This window comes from Eptatretus burgeri, chromosome 3 (genome assembly GCF_056783735.1).
Source record: "Eptatretus burgeri isolate ZD-2024b chromosome 3, Ebu_testis_v1, whole genome shotgun sequence".
Taxonomy (NCBI): Eukaryota; Metazoa; Chordata; class Myxini; order Myxiniformes; family Myxinidae; genus Eptatretus; species Eptatretus burgeri.
The window spans coordinates 27,077,107-27,096,107 of record NC_140963.1 but is presented as its reverse complement, the minus strand read 5'-3'; the positions used below and the strand labels follow the sequence as shown (position 1 = coordinate 27,096,107).

Genomic DNA, 19,001 nt, shown 5'->3' with positions numbered 1-19,001 from the left:
TACCGACGACATCAACAATTTTAAAAAGTTCATTTGTCCATCGCTTGGTATAACCTTTTTCAAAATGAGATTTCCACCTGTATATTCTTACTATATCACCAACTTTGAACTTAGGCTTTCTGACATTAATCTCTTTTTCATATTTAAATTTTGTAAATGTTTCTGATGGCTTAGTTTTCGTTGAGGTATGAATTGTCGTTGTACTTATCGACAATGTCCTGAATTAAAGATAACCATGGTCGAGAACCGAGTTGAGTGAATTTTTTATATAGTCTCTCTTTTAAAGTGCGATTAAAATGCTCAATAACAACCACTTTTCCTTCATTAAAGGTGCTGCATAATGTAATGTTATTTTTAAGAAAATTCATAAATGTTTTGTTGTAGAACTCTGTACCCTCATCAGTCCACAATTTTTTAGGTTTTCTCTTGCTTTTATTTAGCACTGATCATCTTCTTCACGATGAACCTATCAACTTTTTCTCTCAAGGTTGGATTTTGTATCAGAGACAAATTATACAACATTTCTCGATCTGCTTCATGTTTTTCTTCCAATGTCGTGCAATTTCCATAATCAATATCGTGCCTCATGCACACTTCATCAACCCCATTGATAGGTTTGCTCCACGGTTTAGGATTGTCAGCCTCATCTAATCTTTTATTCAAGTTTGTTCCTGGACCACATAAAGAATACCCTAGTAGATGTAATTCCCCTGGTATTCCAGTTGTAAATTTACTTCCTGACAAAAACTTTTGTATATCCCCCCCTCGTTTGTGTTTGATGATGAATTCACTCTTTTTTGAGCCACACACTGGACATGTACCTTTTTGTATAACCCTATTATTTTTACTTTTACCATACGAGATATTTTTACTCTTAGTTTTCGTTTTACATTTTAGACAATAACTCATTTATTTATGTGAAAAATTCCGAGAGTGTGAACACCTTTTTAGTTTCCAACATGCACATTTGAATCTTAATTTTTAAAACATAAAGAATCCTTAGAAATGTCTTCACTCTCTCCTCCATTTATTTAAGAAAAAAAATGTAAAACTTTAATCAAAGTCAATTACACCAACATCATCAATAATATAATCTTATCCTTGTTTCTCTTCATTATCTCCACTTTCTCATTTAAATCTTCTCCCTGAAACCGATGTTCATAGTCCTGACGCATATGTTATTAAAAGACTTGCCAATTCTTTATTTTCCTCCTCGGTGCATTGAGATTGATTTATTTTCTGTAATACCTTTGATCTTTTTATAACCTCACTGGTTTTCATATTTTTATATTTATTTCTTCTCTCTCTTTCCTCCCTCTCCCTCTCCTCCTTCTCTCTCTTCTCAGTTTCTTCAACTCCTTCCTCATCCCTCACTATCCTTGAACCACTTTCACCCCATAAAATATCATACATACATTCATCTGGATTACTTGATATTCATGCATCCAAAATATATTTTTTTACAACAGGAAACCAATAAAAAAAATTTTGATTTTCTAAAAGAGCCTTGTTTTTTCTTAACTTTAAAATTCTTTCATTATTAAACATTTTAGTTAAATCCAAAGTTGTTGGTTTATTAACATCAGTATAAAGCCAATCTTTCATTGAAAATACCTCATTCTTATGTTGAAGAACATATTTATTAAAATACCGAATACCCTTTTCTTGAAGGTATGCTTGGACACAGAAATGATAATTTTGTTGAAGCCTTCTTGCTGTCATTTATGTATCAGAAATATATGACAGATTAATATAATGACAGGAAACACCTCCCCATCTTCCGAAAGTTAAATAAGTTTGCATTCCCTTACTTATGATATACAATCCTGTTCTTTGTGTTTTCATGAGAAAACTATGGCAAAACCATGATTGATTTTACCCTTATTAAATTCTATTATTTGTTGTTTGCTAATCATGCTTCCACAAATATCATTCTCGGCACCAAGTGGATAATATTCTTCCTTACGAGACTGATTTAATTGTTCCCGGTCTTCCAGGTTAACTTTAAATGACCAATTATACCCTAAATCAATCATATTATATCCCCATTGTTCTATTCTCATCCAAACGATACACCCTTCTTTATAAAATTTTATTTTAATTGGAACTGTGAATTCTGTATGACCCGGAGATAAAAATCAACACTTCTGTATCTTTGGAATCTCTCCCTCTCTATCGAGTGCAGCCTGTGGCTGCCGGTTGCATCATTGGTTGGGACGTGGATATGCCGCTGATGCAGTGTCCCCCTCACCAGTACACTGGTACTCATTTTGCCGACCTCAGAAGGATGACAGGCTGAGTCAACCTCCTGGTGTATCTTAATTCAGAGGCCAACGGGGCTTGAACTCAAGACCCTAGGATCCCAAGCCGCTGCCCTAACCACGAAGCCAACACCAGGCTTGATCTTTGGAATACACAGCCGTTATATGTTAGGATATATATTGTGATAAATCACTTAATCTCACCAAGTCATTTGCGTCAGTCGGGCTTGGATAATTTATTAATTTGAAAGCATTTTTCATATTAATATTTTTTCTATACTGTATTTCTGTCGTTCAGCCTGTGCCTTTGTGTAATAATTTGATAAATCAATATCCAGTTCTTGGGATACACCAAAGATAGAACCATCTTTACCAACACGTCATTTATATGAAATTAAAAAGTCATTCAAAAAATTATTTTTGTTGATTTGAAATAACACATTTAGACATACAGTAATTGACCACAACACTTGGAATTTAATTCTTGGACTTAAAATGTTTGACAAACACCATTCTGTAAGAATTTTATTACTTCAACAGGTGGTGTAAGACCATAACTATCAAAATAATATTTGTCTTGACTATTAAAAATACAAACCCAATGAGAACAGTTCCCATTATTATTTTCTCAGTTCATAATAATATTATTTGTATGTTTAGGCACATTTGTTAATTCATCTCTCATACAAATAACCACATTATTAATTTTTAATTTCTCACAATATTTGACAAGTTGTAAATTTGATGTTGTATTCTTTCCAAATTCTTTAAACCACTCATCAATGCTCATTTATTTATAAGAAAGATATAATCCATTACCCCTTTTCGTTAATTTTACACCTGCTTGTGCGATAGAAGAAAGCATATCTCAAATCAACAATCTCGCTTTATCAGGCTGACTTTCAAGTTTTTCAGCAAAATCTACAATTACACCACTTCCACTAATTTGTTTCTCCAAGTCTTTGTTATGTCTTTCCAATTCTTTTTGAGCATGGAGTTGAGCCTTCCTTTCGTTGTCAATTTTCACAGCTGCCGAAATAGCACCCGTCAATGCTCCAGCCGCACTTAAACCAGCAAATAAAGGAATTAGAAATTGGGGAAATCTTCCACTCGTCTCTCTTTTTGAATATTTCTTCAACATTGGTTTTGACATTTTAATTTTAAGTTAGCCAGTATCGTTCAAGATTTTCACCTGTTCTCTTATGAGCAAAACATCAATTCTTACTACTCCTTTTCTCTGAATTGCATTAAGGTTAATCATCCAAGGCTTTTGATTGTGAATACAAGATGAAAGTTGATGAAGATTGATTTGATTAACATATACCCCAGTTGGCACTTTAGTACTCATTATTTATCAAAAAAAAATATGTGAGACGAATCAGAACACCATTAACTGTATTAATCTGTAATTCTGTTTTTTCCAAAAGCAAACAATATGTATCAACTTCTTCACTCTCTCCTCTTTCAATGTATAGGGAAGTATCCACTTGATTGGACTTTGTAGTTTCCTTTTGAGCACTCAAGTCAATCGCATAGATTGAAAACAAACTTGTAAACGCTGTCATATCCAAAATGGGTTCTTTATTTCCATTGCTTTCACACACACCTTTTGGAAGACTTGTATGCTTCAGCATAATCATTTTTTTCCCAATTAATTTCCAATCTATCTCGTGGATAAAATGTTCCATCGAGAGAAACGCGAAGTTGTTTCACTAGAGCATTATCACTCAACGCATTATTCCCATCAGTAGTAGTGTCACCATCTGGTTGTTTTAAAATGAGCTACAGATATTGTGGCTTTCCCTCCAGAATACCCAAATGCCACGTGTAAGTGGTTTGGTTCAGTTTAACATGTTGATATCTTCTTTTAACATATGATACATTGAGTGGTTTCTTTGAGTTTAGTCTTCTATTCAACATCTCTTCTGTTTTAAGATTCGGCATATATTCACTAATATACCAACTAATTTCATCAATTAGAAATTTATTCTGATCAGCAAAAGCATTAGCCACACCAAAAAGCAATCTATTTTCATTATCATTCCTTTTCAGTTGAAATCTAATTTTAAGACCATACAGAACTTTATCATGATCACAAAATCCAAATATACCTTGAAGAGGAACTGCCACAGAAAAACTATTACCTGTTTTTGTATCATCATTGTACATTCCTTTCCTTTGACGATATCCAGGGTCTGTGTTTGTTCCCATTGCCATATCAGAAATAAAACCTTCGACAGCTCCCTTTCCCATTCTATCATGAATTGAATATAGTGTAAATTTCATCATTTCAGATGTTGCAGAGACATAATCAACCGCTTCAACTTCTTGTGTTCCAATACACAAACTAACACAATCAAACATTTTCCAGAATAAATCATTTACGAGTGTGGCGTTTGTGGTATTCGCAGCCTTAGTGAATGTAAATTTACACAACAAGAAACTTTCGGCGAGATTCAAATAAATTTGTTGATGATTTATTTCAAAACTTTTTGTTCCATTTGCATTCCAATCTGTTCCAGTTATTGCATTTACCTTGAAGTAGTCTTCTTTTTTAGTTGAGTTCGATATGACAATGGTATCATCCAAATCATAGAAACTATCAATTGCTTCCATACTTGTATATATTTTGGAAAAAAGGTGTTAAAACTTTTGAAACACTGACCCAAGTATTTGAATTCTTTTCTGTCATTCTTAGGGAGACAACTGAGTTTTGCCTTTCTTAATTTCATTTATTGCTTGCCATTTATGAGATTTCTTTTGGGCATCTTTTATACTTTTTATAGCACCCGCTACATTTCCCACAGCAGAAGCAGTTGAATCAATAAGGTCTTTATGTTTAAGAATAGTTGTACCTATTCCCATTAGACTATCAATTATCCCATCTCCTTTATTTCTAAATTGATGTCCTGCACCCCTTTGTCTCTTAGGTTTATAGTATCCTCGACCAAGATACATACTGTTTCGGATCTGAAAACCATTTGCATTCAACATCCAGGTCCCAAAAGTCAGTTGTCCCATTAAGTACATGTTTAGTCAGATCCCTTTCCTTTTGTCTCGTGGGAGAATCAAAAACGTGTTGCGACTTCTTTTAGTTAGGTTATTAAATCTTTAGATCAAACAACCAACAAGCCATCTGCATGACCCCTCGGCCCATCACGATCCACCACCAACCGGCAGCACCACCAACGTACCTTTGCAACATTGATACTGTTACTCGTCGAGTGTTACGGCGTTACACTGTTACTCATCAAGTTTGACCCCGCATGGAAAGTGGTTGGGGTTTCCCTGCAGGGGCCAAGGCCCCGCCCCGGAAAGGTAGGCCGTAGGACCCTGTCCAACGAGGGGCCGACAGAGAGGCATTTTTCGCCAAGAGCCCCTCCCCGTGGTGGGAGAAGATATATCTCCGAGACTCTCTGAGTGAGGAGAAGTTTTCATGGTGGTTGGACCAGGAGTTTTCACGGTGGCTGTGAGCAGTCTGGTTCGTTTTCACTGTGGCTGTCAGCAGTCTGGTTCGTTCTTCACGGTGGCTGTTACGGGGAGAGGAGTTCTGTGGACCCCGACTATTCGCCACGCGAGCTCTGCCATGAGCCACGAGTCCCACACATGCGACTGGGACCAAACCGACGACCTTTGGCAGGTGCCGCACTACAGAGCACGCTTTCCCTCCGCCGACCAGGTACCCACAGAACTCTGACCCCCAGCTTGTCTCTCTTCACGGCTGTGAGGGTCAAATAAAGACTCAGGGGTTTCTTTTCTTTTTGTGTGTGTGTCTGCGTGTGGGCCCATCTTTAAGTAGAATTGTTTAAGTGTTTTTGCTTATTGTAAATATTTCCCTGCTTGCATATTCAAGTCAAGTCTTGCCTTTGTCTTTATTTTACTGCTAATACATTTGTTAGAAATGTTCCCAGTCCATTTCTGTCCCTTCTTACATTGGTCCAGCATGGTCCGGGTCTGAGTGTAAGCGGGGTTTCATCCCCAGTAATCGGTCTATTATAGCCGGGACGTCCTGGGCAGGCCCCGCTCGACTGCAACAAGCCGGAAAGGTAGGTGGCAAAACGGTAGTCGGTTGTGTGAATCTACCACTGCCGGTAGAGTAAATAAGGTTTGACCAGGCATTCCGAGGGCGTGGCTTCCCCGGTAGTTTAAATCGCGTAGCTACTTATGTAAATTGGCTTTAGACAAACAGACCCTACACTACGCGGTTGAGAATTGGCGACCACGGTCGGATAATCGACCCGCCAGCTCGTGGAGTTATCTGAGTGACGGCCTACAATTCCGAGGAGTCTGGTGGAGACGACGTAGTTTCCCCCACCCAGCGGTCATTCTCGCGACCAACCCCCAGCCCACAACATCTCTTAGGTTTATAGTATCCTCTACCAAGATACATACCTTCACCCTTGTAGTATGGGGAAAGGAACATCCCATCCCCTGTAATTATTTTATATTTTCCCAACTCGTGTTTCCACACAATAACCATCGTATTTAATTTATTGGAAAACTTCACGTAGGTGAATTCTGATGGATATAATTTCTCCATTAAAATAAATCATGCGATTATCTTGGTCGGTTATCCTAAACTTTACTCTGTATATAGTTTTTCTTGACACAGGAAGATAAACCAGATTTTTGGGTTCTGTATTGAATTTATAACCAATTGGGGTTGAGTATAAACTGAATGAAAATATTGTATTTGTTCTTATTCGATCATTATAAGCACCATCAATCAAATCACAGTGAATTAATACCTAATTTATGCCTGAGGATATTTGAATGACATCATCACTGTAAAACGTCCCATTAGTTTCAATCTTTTTTGAGGAAAAACCCAATAACTCTCCAAATGAATTATTATCAATTGTGAAATCAACCTTGTAGTTTTTAAGTTTTTTTTAGTAGTTTTTTAGTAGTTTTAAGTAGTTTTTAAGTTTAATAGTTGATTATGTAATATTTTTTTGAATATCTACAACAATCTTTTTTGGTTCATCACCCTGTTCTTTCATAAGACGAGCAATTTCGGAAGATATTTGAAAAATCTCATATGCTCCGGGTGATCCACTCTTATCGTTTTATATCCACTTCCCGGATTATAACTAAACTTGTCATTTTTCTCGGTTATATTAAATAAGGTATAATAAGTTTCCATGGACAATAAAGACGCCTCATATTCTTTTGTTGCATCAAGTTGCAGTGGGTATGGAAATGAAGATGTGTGGTCGCTTGTTGTGAAATTAAAACTAAGGATTGTGCTTCTCATCTTATTTAATATGGGATAAAATATCTTCGTATTGATATTTATTAATTATTTTCATGTTCATCAACTGGTCTAAATGGCTGATGCTTCATGAAAACAATTGTTATTTCTGGTCTTCTTACTACCTAACAGCAATAACAGTCTATTAACTAATTGTGATGGGTCATTTGGAAGAAAACTAACACCTGAACCAAGCCTACTTAAAGCCTGAATAATGTGTTTCTCCTTCTCATTCTCCCTACTTTTACCAGATGGACTTACCCTATAATTAAGAGAGTCCAGCAGATCAATATATACTCTATCATCCTTATTTTTCAAATCCAATGGTTTATCAAAATACTTTGATTCATCCCTCACAGTTGAACCTTGTTTTCCATCTTTTGTTGGAAGAAACATTAATATCAGAGTTCGTTTATCATGGGGCTGAGCAGAACTCAAGAAACTTAATTCATTATTAAATATCAATCCCTTTTCTTGAACAAGATGAAATATTGCTGGTTGTTCTGTTGGAATGAGTCCTGCTTTGGTTTTATAATCCGCTGAATATTCATTGTTTTTAAGAGCCTTCACAATATAATCAGGGGGTCGATTAATTTCTTCCAGTTGTTGAAATAATCCTTCATCATCATATTCTAATTCTCCTATTTGCTCGAATTCTTCCTCCATCATTTTAATGAAACCTTTTAACATTTGAAGTTTTTTAGGAGTATATTCTATTGTGGAAACTGTGGAAGCATCTATAATTTTTTCTTGGGAAGTTTTTAAAAGTGGTTTAAAAAATTTCTCGTTTTCTTTCAAATGCTTCACCCGTTCGATTCTGCCTGCGTTTCTTATTATTGTCTTCCTGTTGTTTTACAACTTTTGAAACCAACTCTTGATGCTCCTTAAATCTTCTTGCTTTTTCTTTCGCATCCATTTATTTCTTGGAAAATATCATTCACTGAATTATAAAGGTCAACAGGGAAATTTTCCTTTTCTTCATCATTAAAGTAGATGTGTTCAAATAAATCCTTTTCTTTAAATATTTCATCAAATTCTTTATTAACATTAATACGAGTTGTAATTTCTTCTTCACGAATACTTGTATCTCTGCTTTTTTTTTTTTGTATACCTTGCCGAGGCTCGTGTGAGAGCTAACACACAACACACATCATGGGGGATATGAGACAAGAGGGGAGGGAGTGGGAAGGACAAAACAGTGGGGAACAGAGACATTAGGAGATCTGTGGAAGGGAGAGGGATGGGACAGGGAACATGGGGAACAGAAGATGGACATTACGGGGACTTTCAGGAAGGAAAGCAGGGAATTTGAATGAGGTGGGCTTGGGTGGATTATCGGGGGTAGAAAAGATTGAGGATTTGCATGGAGGATGATAAGAGGTGGTGGTGAACAGCTGTTTTGAAGTCCTGGAGGGAAGAATGGGAATGAATAGAGTGAGGGAGTTTATTCCAAAGGCGGGAAAAAAGAGGAATGAAAGAGTGAAGGTGAGCAGTGATTCGTGATTCTGGTAGTTTTACCACAAGGGGGTTGTTGGTGGACCTTGAGCGCCCTGCGGAAATGTGGTGGTGACAAATCACAGAGAGAGCGGGGTTTGGGGGGGCGAGGCTGGAGAGGAGACGGTAGAAGACAGAAAGACCACCGACCAACCTGCGCTGAATGAGTGAGAGGTCCAAAGACTCAGCCTCATTGCAGGAGATGCCAATGATCTGAAATGCCTTGGTTTCTACAGCGTGAGGCCGAGAAAGGTGGGAGGCAGGAGCACCAGCCCAGAGGGGATAGCAGTACTCCATCAGGCTGCAGACAAAAGCTTTGTAAGTGGTCAGGAGCTCAGGTGGGCCGAGAAAGGACTTTGCACGACGGAGGATTCCCAGTCGGCGACTGGCTTTGGAGGCGAGGTTTGAAATGTGTATTTCCCAGGAAAGGTCATGGCAGACAGTGAGACCCAGAAGCTTGAAAGAAAGGACTTCTTTCAGAGGATTGTTGAGAAAGTGGATGGGGGAGGTATATAAACGGTCCTTTTGAAGAGACATCGTGAGAGTGTGAGATTTGTCCGGATTGAAAGACATGTTCCACGTGTTGGACCAGTTTGTAATTTTATCCAGATCTGCAGTGAGAGAAGAAGCTGATGCTTGCCGGTCTGAGGGATGACCGATGGTACGGCAGAGGGTGGAGTCATCAGCAAAGAGATATAGAGGATTTTCCAGAGAGTTGGAGAGATCATTGATGAAAACCAGAAAAAGAACAGGGCCCAGAACGCTACCTTGAGGAACTCCAGCCTGGACAGGAAGAGGGGATGAAAGAACTAAATCCTTCATCATTGAAGTTTTCATTCATTTGCGTTGAGTTTCTTCATCAACATCAAAACTGGATGATAAAATCTTCACTCCATGACCACTCAGATGTTCAATAATTTGTCTCATTCCTTCTGGATTAGTTTCTAATATCCCAAGACCACCAGATTTTTGTTTCTTTTACTCACTCTTATAATGTGAATATTTTGTTGTGCCAAGAGAAACCTCCTCAAATATTTGGCATTCATAACTCAATCACATACGTTCCTCGACTGAAATATAGTAATAATCTTCACCTTCTACTTCTTCTGATCGCATTGCTCTGGTTGTTGTAGATACAATACGAATCACATGGTGTTTTTTTCAGAAAATTTACAATATTTTCATTTGTACTATACAAGAACCTTGATTTATGAAAGTTTTTTCCAGAAGCAGATTTACCCACAACATTTATAATAATAGTTGTCATTTATATATGGGCTTGTAGCAAGGTATTATGTCCACATTTAGGACACGGGGGACCAATAAATGAAAGTCATTGTACGATTAAGTTTTGCATATCATTTGTGAGCCTACATCATGAGGATTCAGTATCTATTTGGGCAGAGCTTAATTCTTCCTCTTTCTATTGCTCTGACAGGGTCAAATTTGGTTATCAATTATCTGAATCAAGGAACCACTCATATCATTCTAAAATTGGTCTGATGGCTTAGATATGTATTATACACTAATTGGAAACCACATATATGGAGAATATTTGGTTTACCTGATATTTGTCCTTGAGAAAAGAGGTCAAGGTCATATGAAATTAACAAATTGATCAAATTGATCAGTGTTCATTCAGGTCATAAATATATATGCACATAAACTTAACCACAGAAATACATGCTGTGATGAACCGAACTAACATCTTAGGATTAAAAGTGCAGATTTCTTTAAAACGTTACGTACTTCCTAACCACCTTTGATGTTCTGTATACTGAACACAAACTGGCCTTTGGTATTGATTTTTTTATATCATAGGGCTATCATGGTAAACTTATTCTATGGTTATAAAATCAAGCTTCAAGCTACCAGTAATTTTGTAGCAGTTTGGTAAATGCAATTTGTTACGTGCTTCCTAACGTTTTTGACCCAATCATGGAAGTGAACCTAAAAACTGGTATTTAGTAATGATCCATGTTGAAACTTGCCATTTTAAATCATCACTTTATGCAGAAGTAAATTGCTATTTAAGATGTTCTATCAGATGCATTTCAAATTTCTGGAATAAGATTTTGTAAGCTTCACTATAATTGGGGGAAATTTTGCAAAATCTGAGATGTTACATATTTGAAGGTGCCAAAATATGCAGCAGGTCACAAGAAATGTACTGTTTCAAGGAATTGTTCTATTCTTATGTATAATGTTATATATCAAACAAAAAAATGCATTTCAACCATTTTGGACAACATATACAATCATACATCTAACCCATTTCTAAAAAATGAGCCATTAAAATGGAAAAAAAAACAGCCTGTGTTTGGATAAAAAACATGCTTTGTAAGCAACTATATCCATAGGACCCATAGCAAAGTATACATTTTCTGAAAGCACAGACACTTGGGCATTATATAACATTAAGATTGTTTATCTTATTAAAACTGGGTTCAATTTCTAAGCTTTCTCCTCATTTAGGAAAACAGTGTACACAATACCATGCTACAAGCCAATGTAATTTTTATAAAATAAAAAATACATCTTTTAATATCTCATCTTGTTTCAAAACAATATATTTATATTTTCAGTCGTCTGCTTCATATAATCCCCAAATTCCTTTTTACTTCATAATGTGGAACAATTGTCTCTCCAAAAAATGTTTATATATTTTGAATTTTACTTGAATAAAATAAAAGTATAAGCACTCTTTCTTATTGAACAATGAGGGAGTTGAAAGTATGATTGACAAAGATAAATACAATTACAAGAAGAATGTCTCCCTCTTGTGTAGTGGCTATCCATTACCGTTTGCTTTCTCTCATTTACACAACCATCAAAGATAACGAGGTTCTTTTTTGACAAATCCAAATCTTGGGGAGAAGGTATGTCATCCGTATTATCACTAAGAATACAAGTTATTGCCTTTGATTTCTTTTTATATCTCTGTGTATCACAAAATAGTTGTATTTTATCTTCAATGTTGTAATCATTTTGTTTGTTTTGAAGTTTAAATACACCGATTATATCTTATTTTCGAAGACCAACATTAAAACCTTGTGAGAGTTCTTGATACTCAGGTTGAAAACTTGACTTTGTGAAAATTATTAAATTATCACAATCTAAAAAGTTGGGAGTAAGGAGCATCTTTAAAAGTAAGCAGGTTTTTCCACATCTGCTTGAACCAACTATGAGACTTCTTCTTCTTCTTCTTCTTCTTTCGGCTGCTCCCGTTAGGGGTTGCCACAGCGGATCATCCGTATGATCCGCATAGTGATTTGGCACATGTTTTACGCCGGATGCCCTTCCTGACGCAACCCTGGTCGCCTCTTACGACACACAGGGATATGGTACACCTATTTTTAACCGGGGTATACACCGGCCCAGTATACTGGTACTCATTTCGCCGACCTCAGAAGGATGACAGGCTGAGTCAACCCCCTGGTGTATTAATTCAGTGGCTCAACGGGGCTTGAACTCAGGACCTTTTGGATCCCAAGCCGCTGCCCTAACCACTGCGCCAACACACCAGGCTTGAACCAACTATGAGACATCTTAATGAATTTGGAAGATTTTTATGGTTGTTAAATTTTATCTTATTTTCCAAATGGGTAAAAAAAATCATTCATTTATATATTTGGAAAACAGGTTATTTCATTTTTGGGGGGCTTTTTTAGAAACTCTATGTTTTATCCTTAGTTCAGGTTTAATTTAAAGAATCCATTATTTTATTTACACAATATACAATTATACAAAAAATTATCAAGATTAACCAAATCACAACTATACATGAGAAAATGTAAAACGTATCCTTGTCAGAGATGTCTCAACTCCTTTCATACAAAAGAACGATTAAATCAACATTCAAAATATTGTAGAAATCATAAATCAACCGCAATCAATTTACCAAAAGCAGGTTCAGACATATCATTCAAAGATTTTTAACAAATCTATAAAACATCCGTTTGTGATATTGACTGATTTTGAAAGTATCCTTGAAAAGATGGAAACTGTTTCTCCAAATCCAAATAAACCATACACAAATAAATATCAAAAACATACTCCTTGTGGTTTCTGTTATTATATCAAATTATCTGTTGGTGATGAATGCAACAAGTTTGAACTTTATAGAGAAGATGCCTCAGAGGAGTTTGTAAGACGATTGGAAAAAGACTGCATAAGACGAAGAGAAACTAGAACGGGCACTCAGTAGAGCGCATACCTTCGCCAACGCTACATTTTTCCCCTTCCCCCTCCCCCCCCCCCCCAGAAACCATTGATTGTGATGGTATTTAATCCCATACCACATCTGCCATCTCATATGTGTGATGATGGCTGAAAAAGATTAAATTTCCTGTGTCATATCGTACATCACAAGATTGGGCATTGAATTCACAACATTTTGGCATTGTTTGCATGCAAATTGGATAAAATTCGACCGCACTATGGCAAAATGACGATTTTGACCTTTTCATGACCTTGACCTTGACCTTTGATCTGATCGCTCCCAAAATCTAATCAAATGGTCCTCGGATAATAACCAATCATCCCACCAAATTTGCTGCGATTCAGTTCAATACTTTTGGAGTTATGCGAATAACAAACAAACAAACAAACAAACAAACACACATATTCACAAACAAATAAATAAATAAATACACAGCGATCAAAACATAACCTTCGCAACAAAGTTTGCGAAGGTAATAATGGTTGGAACCTATAAACCGATGTCATTAACAAAGGGAGAGAAAAGGGAATTTAGAAAGAACAGTATCTGTCATATTTGTGAGGAGAAAATTGAGGGAGAGGTCAAAGTAGGGATCATTGTCATCTTCCTGGAAAATATAGAGTTCCAGCTCATTCCTATTGTAATCGTAATTTCAAGCCCCCAAACTTAATCCTGTCTTTCTTCACAATGCTCACTATGGCACACATCTATTTATAAATGAACTTTCAAAGACATCTGGAGATATTTCTGCCATTCGTAACACAGATCAAAAATACATCTCCTTCACAAAAACAATTCATACATCCCCCATAACCCATATCAGATTTCTTGACACATACAAGTTTATGTCAAGTCCATTATCTAACTTCGCATCAGATATTGAAAACTTACCGAATCTTAAATCACATTTCTCAAATCAAGAAGAGATTGATCTCTTATCACAAAAGGGAATATATCCGTATGACTACATGGATTCATTTGAGAAGTTTAAAGAAACAACTTCCTCCGAGGAAAAGTTTCTTTTGCAAGTTGAATAAAACTCATATTTTCAACAGAGATTATAGACAAGCTAAAAAGGTTTGGGAGAAGTTTAATATAAAGAATCTTGGAGAATATCATGATTTGTATCTTAAAACTGATGTATTGTTATTGGCTGATGTGTTTGAAACTTTTCGAACAGTCTGCCATAACAAAAATTCTGATGGATTGAACCCGCCCACTATAACACAGCCCTGGGTTTGGTTTGGAGTGCTGTGTTAAAAATGACAAAACAAAATTTGAAATCAATCAGTGATATAGATATGCTTTTAATGATAGAGAAGGCGAAAAGAAGAGGAGTATCTCAAGGATGTTCCAAGAGACATGCAAAAGCAAATAACAAATTTCTTCCTGATTTAATAAGAATGAGGACAACTCTTACCTGATGTATTATGATGCGAACAATTTGTATGGGTGGGCTATGTCTCAATCTTTACCTTCTGGAAAACTTAAATGGGTTAAAGAAAAACATTATGAAAAAGTTTTACAAGACATTGTTTTCTCCTCTCAAAAAGAATTGGATGAAGCTGAAGTTAGATATTATTTTGAGGTTGATTTAATATATCCAGAAGAACTGCAGAACAAACATAAAGACCTACGTTATGCCCCTGATAAAGAAAGTCCAAGAAAAGAATGGTTAAGTGATTACCAAGTCATTCAATATACAAGGTAAATCTCCAGAAAAACTACTTCCGACATTAAATGATAAAGAAAGTTATGTTTTGCATCAAAGGAACTTGAAACAATATTTATCTGCTGGGTTGAGAGTGAGGAAAATTCATAGGAATTTGAAATTTCAACAAAGTCATTGGTTAAAGAAGTATATTGATTTTAATACAAAAAGGAGAACAGAAGCAAAAACAGATTTTGAGAAGGACTTTTATAAATTCATGAATAATGCTGTATTTGGAAAGACTATGTTAAATGTTAGGAATCGACAAAACATAAGACTTGCTACATCTTGGAAACAAGCTTCAAAGTTAATTAACAGACCAAGTTTTGAGCGAGCGGAGGTGTTTTCAGAGAACTTTTGTGCTATTCATTTGAAAAAAAGAGAGTATTGAAAGGGATAAACCTATTTATATAGGAACAACAATTCTTGACTTGTCAAAGTCGTTAATGCTCGACTATTAATAATAATAATTTAAAACCAAAGCATAAGGATAATTTATCATTGTTATTTATGGATACAGATCGTTTTATATTAGAAATTAAAACAAGTTATGTATATGAGCATATGATTGATGATATTGACATTTATGATACAAGTAATTATAAGTCAGGTGATGTGTCGTTTTCATCAAAGAATAAAAAGGTTATTGGAAAGTTTAAAGATGAATTGGGTGGGAAGGTCATGAGTGAATTTATTGGATTGAGATCAAAGTCTTATGCTTTCATGTATATTGATAATAATGACATTGAAAGGTGTGATAAGATGCTAAAGGGAATAAAGAAAAATATAATCAAGGAAATAATAAACTTTAAACATTATTACAACTGTTTAACCTGAAAGAAGGAAGAGTACAGAAAAATGAATACAATAAGAAGTTATAAACATCAATTATATACAGAAGTGATAATTTAGAAAGCATTTGGAGCCTTTGATGATAAAAGATATATTTTAGAGAATGGAATCAAGCGTCTGCCTTCTGGTTATAAGTATGAGTGTTAAGATATTGGGTTGGGAATTTTAACGGGCTCCCGCTGTCTTTTTACTGATTTATAAATTATAGAACCAAGCAATAACCAAACAAAAGAGTGGAGATGTAAACAGCCTTGGTGTTTAAATGGGAAATATAAAGAATGTGAGAAAAATAATAACCGGGGTAAAAGTAAATAAAATAACTGGGATAAAAGTAAATAAAACAAATAAGCAGAGAAATTTAATTAAAAATAAGTTGGAGGATGTAAAGAAAAAAATTAATATCCTTGAATGGACTGTAATCTTTGATGGATATCAATTGAACAATGGAAAAACAATTTATTACAATCTCAAAATGATATATGGCTCAGGAGGTGGTCAAATAAGAGCATTAAGAGAAGTTTATCATTTCATTTCTGCTCAACTAAGACACTTCAACCAAGAACCAAGTTCCAAGTTCTTCTTTGTGAAAATACTTGATGGAAATGAATGTGAAAGAAAATTAAGTTATTCCCTGAAGTAGAACATGAACAAATATTTGTTGGTTCGCTCTTTGAGTGGAATGAAAATATTAAAGGACTGTGATTATGTTGGGGGGAAGAAGTGCTTTAATCAGTAAGTCTCAATCTTTCATATTCTCAATATTACATTTGCTTGTATGGGAGGGAATGGGATAGGTGAGGATAAAATCAGTCTCTTGTTGTGAGTTTTGGGGGCTTGGATCAGAAAGTTTTTCCCTTTCCTCCCATTCATTTGAATGGGTGTCCCAGAAACCCCATTTGTCATATACTTGTGTGTGCAATGAAATATGGCACTGTACTTACCTTAATTGGATGGGAAAGGCTGTTCCTGAATATATCTGCACTAATAAATGTCAGTGTGTGTATATGTGTCAGTGTGTGTGTGTGTGTGTGTGTGTGTGTGTGTGTGTGTGTGTGTGTGTGTGTGTGTGTGTGTCTCCCCCATAACTCCAAAACTAGAAAACCTAGCAGCCTGAAACTTTGCATGCATCCTAAGAAAGCTCCAAGGAGGTGCAAGACTGAAAATTGAGTGTTTGGGTTAATTAAAACACCCCTTTTGAAGATAATTAATGGCCTTATTTAATTATATCCTCCATCAGGCGTTCCCCGGCCACCTCACTGTCTGCGGTCTTAAGGCATATTCTGGGTTACCTCACTGAGGTCTGAAGCCACCATATTTCTTGGCCATGCTAAACCATGTATTGACTTGGAACAAGCCGCAACGAATTCTTAACTATAAAGTTGTTGTTTCCACTTTCCTCACTCATATTACCAAATGCCTGTTCTATGAATCACTGGGTACATTGCAATGCTCATAAATGTCCAGAGACGCCAGCATTCATGGCTTTATGTGATTTCCGCAGATACCATAACCTTGAGAATCTCTTAACTAAAATGAATTACAAAATTTCAGCTCCAGAATCGAACTTAGCAGCAGTTGCGATGCTTAAAAAAGTGTTAACTTGTCTAATTTGGACATAGTTTGGATATAGCTATCACTTGCCAAGCCAGCCATCCTTATCAATAATTTAATTGGAGTGCTTGCTTGAGTGCTTAGGCTGCTTGCTTCATGCCCGACAGTGGAGGGTGATACAGGTTGTGTCCCAATTGGGGATGTACATTCGGCAGTTGCTACAAGGAAGAGCGTGTTGTGATAATGTGTTTTCGCCACAGCGTGGATATAATTCTTCAACAACAACAACACAAACAACAACACAAACAACTGCACTACATCACTTGAAGCGAATTATTCACTCATTGTGGATGCTTTTGCCATGCCATGTCATTCTGAGCGAGTGGTTCGTGCTCCGTCATTCTGAGCGAGTGGTCCGTGCTCCATCATTCTGAGTGAGTGGTCCATGCTCCGTCATTCTGAGCGAGTGGTTCATGCTCCGTCATGCTGAGCGAGTGGTTCGTGCTCCGTCATTCTGAGCGAGTGGTTCGTGCTCCGTCATTCTGAGCGAGTGGTTCGTGCTCCGTCATTCTGAGCGAGTGGTTCGTGCTCCGTCATTCTGAGCGAATGGTTCGTGCTCAGTCATTCTGAGCGAGTGGTTCGTGCTCATTCATTCTGAGCGAGTGGTTCGTGCTCCGTCATTCTGAGCGAGTGGTTCGTGCTCCGTCATTCTGAGCGAGTGGTTCGTGCTCGGTCATTCTGAGCGAGTGGTTCGTGGTCCGTCATTCTGAGTGAGTGGTTCGTGGTCCGTCGTTCTGAGGGAGTGGTTCATGGACGGCGTTCTGAGCGAGTGGTTCGTACTCCATCATTCTGGGTGAGTGGTTTGTGCTCCATCATTCTGGTTGAGTTGTTTGTGCTCCATCATTCTGAGTGAGTGGTTCATACTGCGTCATTCTGAGCAGCTTGTTCATGCTCTGTCTTTCTGAGAGAGTTGTTCCTGCTCCATCATTCTGAGCGAGTTGTTCATGCTCTGTCTTTCTGAGCGAGTCGTTCATGCTCCATCATTATGAGCGAATTGTTCAGGATGAGCACGATCTTGACTACATGAGAAGTTCCAAGGTGCAGAAGGATATAGAGAATGTTCTGAAATTGTATAAGGAGGTCTATGAACAGAAAATGAAGGCAGGCACTCAAATCTCCATTATGAAGTTCTTCAAAAAAATCCCAAGCGAATCAGCCTCCACTTAATCTTCTGACCCTTCACCCTCAAATGGACAGCCAGTCACACCCGAATAAGCTTGCCACAAACAATAAGTCCTGTAACCAACCCCAATCATGACAACGCTTTTAAAAAAGTAATTCATTTTAATGTGTTTATTTGTATATGTTTTATTTCGCATTGTTTTCTGCTTTTTTTCCCCTCCTTAGACCCCACCCCTCATTGCTCCCCCCTGCATCCTCGCTACCCCACCCCTCCTCGGTCTCCCTACCTCCACACTCTTCCACGCCTCTCTCTCCACTCTTTTTCTCCCCCACCCCTTAACTGTTGAATCCTCCCCTTCATGCTTCCCCCCCAATCACGCTGCCTCCAACCCCTCACGCTGCCTTCCCCCAATCACGCTACCTTCCCCTCCCCTCATGCTGCCCCCCCCAATCATGCTTCCTCCAACCTCCTCA

At 37.0% G+C, this 19,001-nt stretch overlaps 1 protein-coding gene across 3 annotated transcripts in view; it reads right to left on the bottom strand.

Moving 5' to 3' along the window:
• The window catches only part of LOC147029591 (inactive dipeptidyl peptidase 10-like), a 594,191-nt gene that overhangs the window by 191,402 nt on the left and 383,788 nt on the right, over nt 1–19,001 (bottom strand). The gene's annotated exons all lie outside the window — the stretch shown is intronic.